The sequence below is a fragment of the Capsicum annuum genome, chromosome 4 (assembly GCF_002878395.1).
Source record: "Capsicum annuum cultivar UCD-10X-F1 chromosome 4, UCD10Xv1.1, whole genome shotgun sequence".
Lineage (NCBI taxonomy): Eukaryota > Viridiplantae > Streptophyta > Magnoliopsida > Solanales > Solanaceae > Capsicum > Capsicum annuum.
The window spans coordinates 94,010,134-94,022,191 of NC_061114.1; the positions used below are offsets into that span (position 1 = coordinate 94,010,134).

Consider the following 12,058-nt stretch of genomic DNA (forward strand, 5'->3'; position numbering starts at 1 on the left):
GTTATTACAAAATGCCTATATCATTCAATTTAGAAGTAGATATTCTTGTTCATACCTTTTCTATCATGAATTTAACTATAAACCACATTGTAGATGATATGACTGATAAGTTTTGTGATTTAAAAATGTTGGGTTCTAGGTTGAAATATGAATGAAAAATGGTGGGAAAAAGTGAATTGTGCAACTTTTCGGAATGATTACTTCTTTGATGAAGCTACATTTTTTGGTTATAAATATTTAATTTTTTCTCAGGTACAAAATTTAAAGTTAAAAAATCTTCATTCTTGCAAAAACTCAAGCGTGACTTGCTACTATTGAGCGAGTTTGGAGTTCAACAAATTTGAGGTGCTATTATTCTACTAAAGTGAATCATTTTATCTTGAAAGGATATATTCTATTTAATCTCAGATACTTGAGGGGAATAATTTGTTAAGGACAAACTATGAATTTCATGGACTTGATTATTCTATCTTCATCTCCTTCTTGTTTGTTTACTATTTTTAAGAAATAGTTTGAACAATGTTTACTGTTCATGTTTGGGTTATGTTTAGTTGGAATACAGATTTTATTTCACAAAAAATAATTATCTTAAAAAAAATTACAAATATTCGTTTAATCTATCTTATGTTTGATTTCACGAAGACCAAAATTTTTAAATTTTCTATTCCCTCACTTTGAAGAATATTAATACTTCACCAAGTAACTCAGTGATTGTAGTCGGTTCAAATAATATAAAAACTTCACCGATTCACTATAGTCTCTGTATTAATTTTTAGAGATTAAAATCTATGTTTTTCTACTCTGGTGGAATTTTATTCTAATTTAAAGAACATAAAAATTTCGTCAAGTTTTAAATTTCATTTGGTTGATCATTTGAAGAATATAGAATTTTATTATTGACTAAAAACAAGTTAAGATTATGTATTTATTGTCAATATTCAAAAATACTAAATTGTTTGTCAAAGATTGATAGAAAAATAACTAAAAAAATAAACAAAAAATCGGTTAGGTTGTGAATGATTTTGTTCCAACGATAGTTAATATTGAATCGTCAAGCCGTTCAGATATTGTTCTAAAAATGCAATCAACAGAGAAACAAGAGAAACTCTATAGTGTGAACTTCAAAAATTGGCTGGAAATGATGTTCTTTTGGTTGACCATACTTAGAATACATAGGTTCGAAAGTGAAGATTCTCATGTTCTTAAAGAAGGAACGTATAAAAATTATTTTTTTAGTTTAGAAGATCTTTTGATTCATCTCCAGAGAGAGGATAATAAGTTGAATGAGAATCAACAATGATGGGTGCAAAAATTGGTAAGGAAGATGCTTTAAATAATAAGAAGAGGAAGAAGTCTTTTGGACATAAGAAAGAGCAGAACTAGAAAAGGTTCAAAGAAAAGTGTTACAAATTATAGGAAAGTTGACCACAAATTTCGAATTGTCAAGTTCTGAAGAAGAAAAAGAAAAAAATTAGATAAACATAGTGGAAGCAACTGAAGATATTGAAAATCTGTTCTATGCTCACTGAATGTAATCTAGTTGAAAATTCAAATGAATAGTGATTTGATTTAATTTTCAATCGACATGTTTGTATGGTCAAAGAAGCTTTTGCTACTTATGATACTGTTGATCCCAAATAACTAATCTTCATGAGAAATACTGAAACAATCAATATTGAAGAAAGTGAAAAGATATTTCTAAAGATGAGTTCCAAAAAGTAGTTAACTCTCAATACCGTTCTCTGTATTCTTACTATTAAAAAGAACTTAGTGTCTACAACACTTTTTGTTAAAAATAGATTTAACCGTGTGCTTATTTCTGAGAAAGCTATAATAAGTAAGAATGAATTATATGTAAGAAAGGCTTACCTCAATGAGGGCCTTTTCAAACTTAATTTAATGGTTGTTGAAATGAATAAAAGTAGGGCTTCTTCGTAATTACTTGATTCTAATGATTCGTGGCATGATCGTTTAGGATATACCAATAACAAAATCTTACAAAAACATATTAGCTTAAAAGTATTGCCTAATTTTGAGTGAACTAAATCACAATGTCAAATATGTGTTGAATCTAAGTTTGCTAAGCATTCTTATAAATCCCTTGAAATGAATTTCAATCCTTTAGAATTAATATACACTAATATTTGTGATATGAAGTCAACACCATCTCGTGGTGGAGAAAAATATTTATTGAGTTTTATTGACGTTTGAATTAGATATTGTCATGTTCATTATTTTAACAATAAGGATGAAGCAATTGAAGCATTTAGGCAATATAAAACTAGAAAAATCAATTGAATAAAAAGATAAAAATGATAAGAAGTGATAAAGGTGAAGAGTATGAATCTTCTTTTGTAGAGATACGTTTGAAAAATAAAATTTTCCATTGAACTACGGCCTCTTACTCACCTCAATCATTGAAATTGCAAAAAGGAACAACTAAAATTTGAAGAAAATGTTGAGAGCTTTACTTAAAAGTTTTGTTTATCGTAAAACATGTAGGGGGGAAGCTATCTTTTCAGTAAACCGATTACTTAATAGAATGTCCTACAACAAGACATAATCTATTTCATATGAGAAATAAAAAAGAAGAAAACTCAACTTAAAATATTTCAAAGTATGGGGGTCTAGCCAACGTTCAAGTTCCTATACTCAAAGGGATTAAAATAGGATAAAATATCATGGACTGTGTTTCTATTGGATATGCTACAAATAATAAAGTATGTCAATTTTTTATTCACAAATCTGGATATTTGGATATTCATGATAATACGATAATTAAATCAAATAATATTGAGTTTCTTGAACACATTATCCGTATAAAATTAGATATGAGTTGTCTAGTTAAGGGGCTAAATGACCTCAAAAATAACCAAATGAGAATGTACTAATGAAGAGAATCCACGGTTTAGTAAACATCAAAGGACATCTACTTTCTTTGGATATAATTTTATAATATTTCTTCCTGAAAATGAGTCTTAACCATTCAAATAAGCCATATTTTTGCAGACTCATCTTCTGAAAAGAGGCTGTCAATAACGAGATTGAATCAATCTTGGACAATCATACTTGGGAGTTAGTTGATGTACCACCAGAAAAAAATTTAGATTCAAAATGGATCTTTAAAAGGAAAATTAAAGCTGATGGAACTATTGACAAATACAAGGTAAGACTTGTCATTAAAGACTTTAGACAAAAGAAAGGCCATAATTATTTCGACACATATTTGCCAATAACAAGGGTTTCATTCATTTAGATGTTGGAAGCACTAGCGGCGGTATATGACCTTAAAATCTATCAAATGAATGTGAAAACAACTTTCTTAAATAAAAAATTAGAGGAAGAAATTTATATGGAACAACCTAAGGGTTTTGTGAATCTTGGTAAAGAAAGAAAAGTGTAGAAACTTATTAAGTCATTTTATCGACTAAACTAAGCACCGAAACAACGGCATGCAAAGTTTGACCAAATCATATTGGAAAATAGATTTAAGATAAATGAATGTGACAAATGTGTTTACATTAAAGACACTCCAAATCATAAAGTCATTATTTATTTATATGTTGATGACATGTTGATCATCAGTAGAGACATTTCTGACACAAATGCTATTAAATGAATGCTATCTAGCGAATTTGATATGAAAGACATTGGAGTTACTGATGTAATCTTAGAGATAAGAATTCATAAAACTTCACATGACTTAGCATTGCCACAGTCTCACTACATTGAAAAGGTATTTGACAAGTTCAAGTATTTGAATTTCAATATTGTCAAGACATCAATAGATGTAAGCTTTGCACTTTAAAAGAATGAAGGTGAAAGTAACTCACAATGGACTATGCAAGAGTGTTGAAAAGTTTGATGTATATCATGAACTGTATATGAACAAATATAGCATGTGATATTAGTAAATTAAATTGGTTTACAAGTAATCCAAATTAAACTTATTGGATGTCAATGAAAAAAGTTTTGAGGTATCTAAAATATACTTAAAACTACGCTTTACTTTATTATAAATTTATCTACCAGTAATAGAAAGACATAGTAATACAAATTAAATTATCGGGTAAAATTAAGAAAAATCCACAAGTGGGTAGGTATTTACTCTTGATAGAGGAGTAGTCTCTTGAAAATCATCCAAACAGCCATGCATCGCTCTCTCTATAATGAAATCTAAATTTATTACTTTAGATAAGGTTAGTGAAGAGTCTGAATAGATCAAAAATTTCTTGAAACATATTTTTTGGCCCAAACCTTTGGCACATGTATGCATACCCTGTGATAGTCAAGTTACAATAGGTAGGGACAGGGAACATGATGTATAACAAAAAATTCTTTCACATATAATAGAAACATAATACCTTTAGAAAACTGATCTCTAGTGGAATTATCATGATTGAATATGTGACTTCAAAGTATAATGTGTCAGATCAACTTACAAAATGTCTAACTAAAGAGGGAGTTGAAATATTATCAAAGAAAATGGATTTAAGACCTAGGACAAATCATCACGGGGGCAACTCTATGTAGCAGACTAGAGATCCCAAGAGATAAGTTCAAAAAGATCAAATAAAATTGTGACTGATGGTTCAATATTGTCAAATAACTTAATTCATTCTCATGATGAAGACAATGTTTAAGAAACAAGGATAAGACTTAAGGTATAATCTTTTTTATGGTCGTTATGTTTGACAAGTATGATTAAATAGTTTGTCTATAGGATTAAAAGCTTAGGAATCACCTATTTAAGCATAAAGTGGAAGTCACTTCAATGAGCATAATATTAAAGGTCAATTTTTAAGCTCTCATGCAGTCAAGCAGTGTTTATGGCTAAAACAAACAAAATCAGAGAACATAAATAGTAAAAGACTTGACATATATTATCTATGTATACAACAAAGTTCAATGATTCAATGATATCACATCTATTGATTGATCGAGTGCATCCGATATAAGTTCACTATGAAAGGTTCAAAGGGAAATCTACTTATGCAGACATAATTAGTCTTTGCTTGTAAAATCATACACTTATCCGTATATTTTTCTTATAGTCATTCCCCATTCATGTGGGAGATTGTCGGGTTCTATATAGAAATATGAATGAAAAATGAAGGAAACAACAATAAAAATATACTCAATATATTTCCACAAAGTGGGATCCAGGGAGAGTAAAAGGTATGTAGTCCATCCCACTACCTCATATCAAGTAGAGAGGATTTTTTAGTTGACCTCTGACTCATGACAAATAATAGTATAAGAAGCAGAAATATAAACAAAATATAAAATGGGATAACAAACCACTAGGTAATAAAATAAAAAAAGACACCCACAGAGTAACACTATGAACTATTTGTCTGAAAACACAAACATCCTCAAAACACCAAGAAGAAACTACAAGACACATGCATAACACTATGAATACAGGTATATCGATAAATAAAGCAGTCCTCCCTACTAGTAATAACACACTTCTACCCACTAACTCTCTACCCTAATCTGCGTCCTTCACACCTTCTTATCAAGGGTCATGCCCTCTATAAGTTGTAACTGATTCATGTCATGTCTAATCACTTCCCTTCAATGTCTCTTTAGCCTACCTCTATCCCATCTGAATCCATCCATAAAGAGCCTCTCATACCTCCGTACTGGGAAATCCATGAACAGCCTTATCACATTCTCAGACTATCTCAATCTCACCTTCTTATGACACAAGATTCCAAAGAGAGCCTCTATTTCAATAATCTTTTTCTCATACAGTGCATGACATCCTCGTCAATCTGTCTATTTTCTTTAATCATAGACCCAAGATACTTAAAACTATCTCTCTTTCGAATGACCTGATAATCCAACTTTACTACATGTTAGCCTCATGTGTCAAATCATTGAACTTACACTCCAAGTACTTCGTATTGGCGTTGCTCAATCTAAACCTTTTAGATTCAAGGGTCTGTCTCCAAACCTCCAACTTATCATAAATTCTTTCCTAGGTCTCGTCAATAAACACTACATTATCAGCAAATAACAAACACCAAGGCACCTCCCCTTGAATATATCATCTCAATACATCCATCAACAAGGAGAATAAAAATGGACTAAGATTCGATCCCTGGTGCAACCCAGTTAATTAAGGAAACAAATGGAGGAAAAAAATGAATTGTGTTTTCACTTTATACAAAAAGTGTTTCTCCCACATTGGTGGAAAAAAGAAACTTTCTTATGCTTATATATAGAAGCACTACACCATGTTGTTAGTGAGGTAAAAAATAGACAAGCCTCGACCTCGAATTTAAATTTAAATTTGTCAAATGATCGATTGAGAGTGTATCTTTTTGGATAAAATTCATTTGAAACTCAATTATTTAATCTAAAATATTTTTTCTATTTTTTAGCGTAAAATGGCAGTTGTGAATGCAAATTGAAGGAACGTGATCCTTCAGTACATTGTTTGAATTTGCTGAGAGGATTTGCGGCTGCATATGGCTAAATCACAAACTTCTCACCTTAGTAACATAAAGTTCATAAAACCAAAAAAATCAATCTTCTGATACACTGATAAGTTTTTACTCCATATTATAATCGATTTTTTAAATCTAATAAATATAAACCAATTAAAAAGGAACCTTACGTCACATCATATGTGACTTTTGTGAGTAAAAAATGCCATAGTTATTTGTAACTTTTTGTTGAAATTTACCCAATAAAAGAGTCACTTAAGATAATTCTAACGGTGTGGGGGTGGAGTGGGGGGAAGCCAAAACATAAGGAAAATAAAAAGAATTCGTCCAAGAGCATTGGATTTATTTGCATTTACTTTTAGGCTCTCAGTACTGATTACTGATCTAGCATTGCGTTTGGTCCTATCAAGGTATGAAAGCACATTATGAAAGTTCGTATGATCACCTTGAGCTTGAAAGGAGTTAAAATGGAGAACCAGAAATTTCTTACAGACTGAGTTGATCTTGTGACCGATTATCACTTTGATTATGTATTTCTACTACTGATGTCTCCCCTAAATTATACTTTCAAAATAAATATTTGATGTCCTTACAAGATGGTTGATGACATGGATATTCAAACAGTTGTTACTGACTATGGAACTGGAATGACCAAGGTTAGAAAAAAGTTGGTTGCAATTTCAGCTCCATGCATGGTGTTAACTACATTTCTCCCCCGGTAACCCAGTGATGAGATAATACTTTATTGTCGTTTGTTTCTCTAGATTGGCTTTTCTGGGGATGATTCTCCAAGGGCTGTTTTCCCAAGTATATTTGGTCGTCCCTGTTTTCTTGGCTTCCTGGTGGAATAGGATAAAGAGATGCCTATGTTGCTGATGAAGCTTTAGCAAAAGAGGCCTTTTGACTCTGAGATATCCCATTGAACATGGCATAGTAAGAAACTAAGATGATATGGAGAAAATCTGGTATTACACATATTATAAGTAATAAACTTCGTGTTGCACCTGAGGCGAATCCCATTCTTCTGACTTAAGCGTGACTTAACCCCAAGGTAAACCCAGAGAAAATGACTCAAATCATTTTCGAGACATTCAATAACGCAACCATGCATATTACAACCCTGGTTGTTCTTTCTCTATTCGCGAATGGTCGTACAACTGGTAAGAAGAAGATTGATATGACAACATATGCTATTTCTCTACCATAGTAGTCAGTCTCACTAATTTTGTTTGCTATTTTACAACTAGGTTTTGTGTTTGGTTCTGGTGATGGTGTCACCCACATTGTCCCCATCTACCAGGGGTATGTACTTCCCCATGCTATCTCACGGTTAGTTCTTGGTGGTCAGGATATTTTTGAGTATCTCATAAAGCTTCTCCTAGAGGATGGTTGTACATTTAATAATGGTTGAGAAAAAGATACTCCTCGTCGTATGAAAGAGTGTTGCTTAGGTTGCACTAGATTTGACCAGGAGATTGAGAAGGAAAAAGATACATCATCAGTTGAGATGGGCTATGAGCTTTCAGATGGAGATTGAATCATTATTGGTGCTGAGAGGTTCCGCTGCTCTGAAGTCCTCTTTTAGCCATCACTAGTTGATGGTTGGAGTGGAAGCAACAGAAATTAACAAAAAAACCTACAACTCAATCATGAGATGTGCTTGATATCCAAACTCTTATTTTCATTGATTACCCATCATTATATCTTCAAAAACACCCTTATATCTTGTTTTCAAACATGAAATTAGAGGGGTGCGGTGGGGTGGGGGATCTGGTAAACTCTTAAAATGAGTTTTCACCGATTTGAACATGAATTTTCACTCATTTTTGCATGGGATTTAAGATGTTGACTCTTATAGATATAGAGCACATGTTTCTAAAATAAAATTCTAATTTTATTGTCAATACCCAAAAGTTGAGTTCATGATGACATCTATCTGATCTAGCCTTGGTAGATGAGTCAATCGCCCTAAAAGGAAAGAAAATCGAAAAGTAGCTAAAACTGGAGTAAACGAGACCTCCAAAACAAAGTTAGGTCATCACATGTACAAACATAGCAAAAGTCTAAAATAAATATAATAAAACCTCCAACATCTAGTGTTATAAGTGTAGAACATCTAAATACAACTCAGGAAAATATGAAAAATAAATATATTTATCTCTAAACGCAAGTAAAGACATCTAGATAGATAAGAAGAGGTCTGGAGTCAACTCTGGAACCCTAGAGTATGCTAGTACCTCGATCACCAACTTTGACAAACACGCGCCTCATACTCATACTATAATTTGCACCAAAAGGAAAAAGTAAGAATGAATATGATCCACTTGTACTCAGTAGGTTTCATAGGCTGACTAAGAAAAATACAAAATAATACAAGAAATACTATGAGCATGCCACCTACAAATAGAAAAGTTTCCAAATGGTACCTCTCATATATATATAAAACCAAATAGAAGTAGGTACTCACGAAGGTACATAGACAACAATTACATGTCAAGAAACACATAAAAAAATTATGCAAATACAATGTAATGAATGATGAAGTGAATAGTTTTGAAAGTCATCTCATGACTTTCTGTATACACCTATCGAGCCTCACTTCTCCCAAAATAGGACACATGGGGGATTTGCAACCCATATACTATCTCAAAATCTCAACCCACCTCTCTGACTTGTGTTCACAGATTAAGGTTTTTATGAAAATATCTAATTTTCTTTTAAAATAGTGTTCCTCAAGGGTACCGATATCCCATGAATGTGTATTTGTGAAATGAGCATATCACACTCACAATAAAATCAATATGAAGATAACAAATCCATTCAATATATGTATTAGTGAGTCCAAAAATCAATTTAATATGTTAATATTTCATGATACTAGTTCTAGTATGGAACCGTTGGAATAAATATACATGGAATAAATCATTAATATCATATCAATTCCTAACTCAGGTATTTCTATCATGATAAAGGCAACAATTCTCAATAAGGCGTATAATATATATTCAAGCCCTCTCATAGGCATCACATTAAGAATAAAGCAAATTTAAATGCACAAATAAGGCTAATAATGTTAAACAAAGCCCTAACACAGGCAACACGTAATATGTGATATCATAAGTCAGCAAAAATAAGAATATAAGCCCGCACACGAGTACACAACTATGATAATAATCTCAGAATATAATCCTCATAGTTATTTTCTCAGGCCTATAGCATGTTTTACTTATTTATTAACTACCCAACCCAGTCTGAAGAAAGTTAAGTTATAACCTACCTCAAAGCATAAAAATTCAAGACAAAAGTCCTTCAACACTGAGCCTTTCCCTTTCAATGGTTTCAGAAGCATCTAAAACATAAAAATATAACATTTACGCGTTAAAAAAAAAACTAATGATACCTATATTGATTATTTTTAAGACAGGCCCAAAAGGATTTGAAAAATAAAGGGGTAAAGTCAAAAACGCTTTTTGAAACACATTTCCCAAGGTTATAGGAGTCTACAGTTGAAAATCCACATAAAAATTAGTTAAAATAAGGTGCAAACCTAAGAAAAACCATTTTTTATGCTTTATTAGTAAAATCCTCAAAATTTCATTTTGAAATGAACATTAAAGAGTAGTTTTGAAGATATAAAAAGTATAAAATAATGAAAATAGGGTTTTGGAGATTATCCAGGCTCAAATGGTGATGGAAACCCAAGAATCATCAAAAACCTGAAGCTCACAGGTCCAAAAAATGGTGAAAAATCACGAAAGGAGTATATATACAGCAATGACTGCTTTTGCAGCTAAATATTTGCTAAAGCAATCGGACACCACTAAAGTGGTCCAGCCTCGCATAGACAACATTCACTTAAGTGGGTGAATGTCAAATAAGTGACCTCAGCTAAAGCGGAAAGGTGATCGCTTTAGCGACTCAAGGGACATGTCGGTTGGCCACTAAGGCGACCTTTTGGCCACTTAAGCAGTTTTCGCCTTATCTAACAATTGGACTCTTAAGTGGTTGCAGCAGCTGATGCCCAACACCACCAACTTAGCAAAAATGTCATATTTCTGATTAGACCGTCGAGCAGTGGGGGATCCAGGATTTTCACTAAGGAGGTTCAATATTGAAAAAAGTACACATAAAAACTAGCCAAAGGGAGTTTGACATCTACTATATATACATAAAAATAATTTTAATCATGACTAAATAGTATAGTTTTCCACCGAGGGGGTTTAGTTGAACCCCCTGTCCTAAAGGCGGTTCCTTACAGGCCATCAGGATTCATTTGAAATATTATGAAACAATCTGTGCGAATAGGCTATTTTGACACTCTTGACTCAATGAAAATGTTTGATTTTCTAAGAAGAATCATTTCAATTAATTATTAATTAACCCCTAGGACTCCTTTTTAGCAAATTTTACTAGTTTTAAAATAGAGGGTTGAAATGCAATGTGAAGGTCCTGAACCTGAACCAACCTCACTACCAATTCAAATTTGACATTTTGGATTTAATAGAACTGTCCAAATTACCATCCGGCACTTAAAACATCTAATGTTGACTAAAGCCAAACTAGTTCCTTTTTAAAGCCTCTAAGAGTTTCAAACTTTCTCATATCATTTCCGAACAAATCGTGGACTGTGCCAACCAACCCCATACCCCAAATTCAATATGTAGCCGTAACAGAAAAGGAAAAAATGGTCAAATCACATAAGAATGAAAAGCTTACGAATTAGATCATTATAACATACACCATTAAGAATTTATTTAGTCCTCAAACTAAAAGTTAAATGAAGAATTTGAATCAGTAAAGAGCTGGGGGTAACTGATACGCATGTTAGACTCAACCTCCCAAGCAGCCTCCTCGATGGAACAATGTCTCCATTTAACCTTAACACAAGAATATTTCTAGACCGCAATAGTCTAACATCTCTGGCTAATATACAAAATGAGACCTCTTCAAAGGTCAACCTCTCATCCAACTTAGTTGAATCCCAATGAAGCATATAATACTCATTCAAAACATAGCGTAGAAGCATGGATACATAAAAAACTAAATGAACTACAGAAATGTCTAGGGGAAAGGCTAACTTATAAGATACCTCTCCAACTATCCAAAGAATTTTGAATGGTCTGACATATCTAGGGTTGAGGTTACCCCTCTTCCCAAACCTTATCACGTCTTTCATAGGTGATACTCTAAGAAAAACTCAATCACCAATCCAACCTTTAAGGCATAAGTTTGTGGTAAGATAACTCTTTTTCCTACTCTGGGGTGTTCAGAGCCTATCATGTACCACCACAAATCTATCCAAAGACTCGCAAAGAAAGTTGGTACTATGGGGTATAATCTTGAAAGTCTTAGACCAAACAATTAGATATCAATAATGTGCACCATACAACATCTCAAAAAGTGTCATCTCAATACTGAAATGGTACATATTATTATTATAAGAAAACTCTGCTATGGATAAATGTTACTCCCACTGACCTCTGACCTCTATAGTCCATAAAACATACGCAGAGCATATCATCTAAGACCTGAATAGTCCTTTCTGACTGACCGTTGGTATGGAGTGGAAAGCTGGACTCAGGTCAACTTGAGTACCCAAC

General features: G+C 32.6%; 1 pseudogene; it reads left to right on the forward strand.

Annotated features, from left to right (window-relative positions):
• The first annotated feature begins 7,054 nt into the window (after positions 1-7,054).
• Positions 7,055-8,122, forward strand: LOC107868864 (annotated as a pseudogene).
• Positions 8,123-12,058: the final 3,936 nt, after the last annotated feature.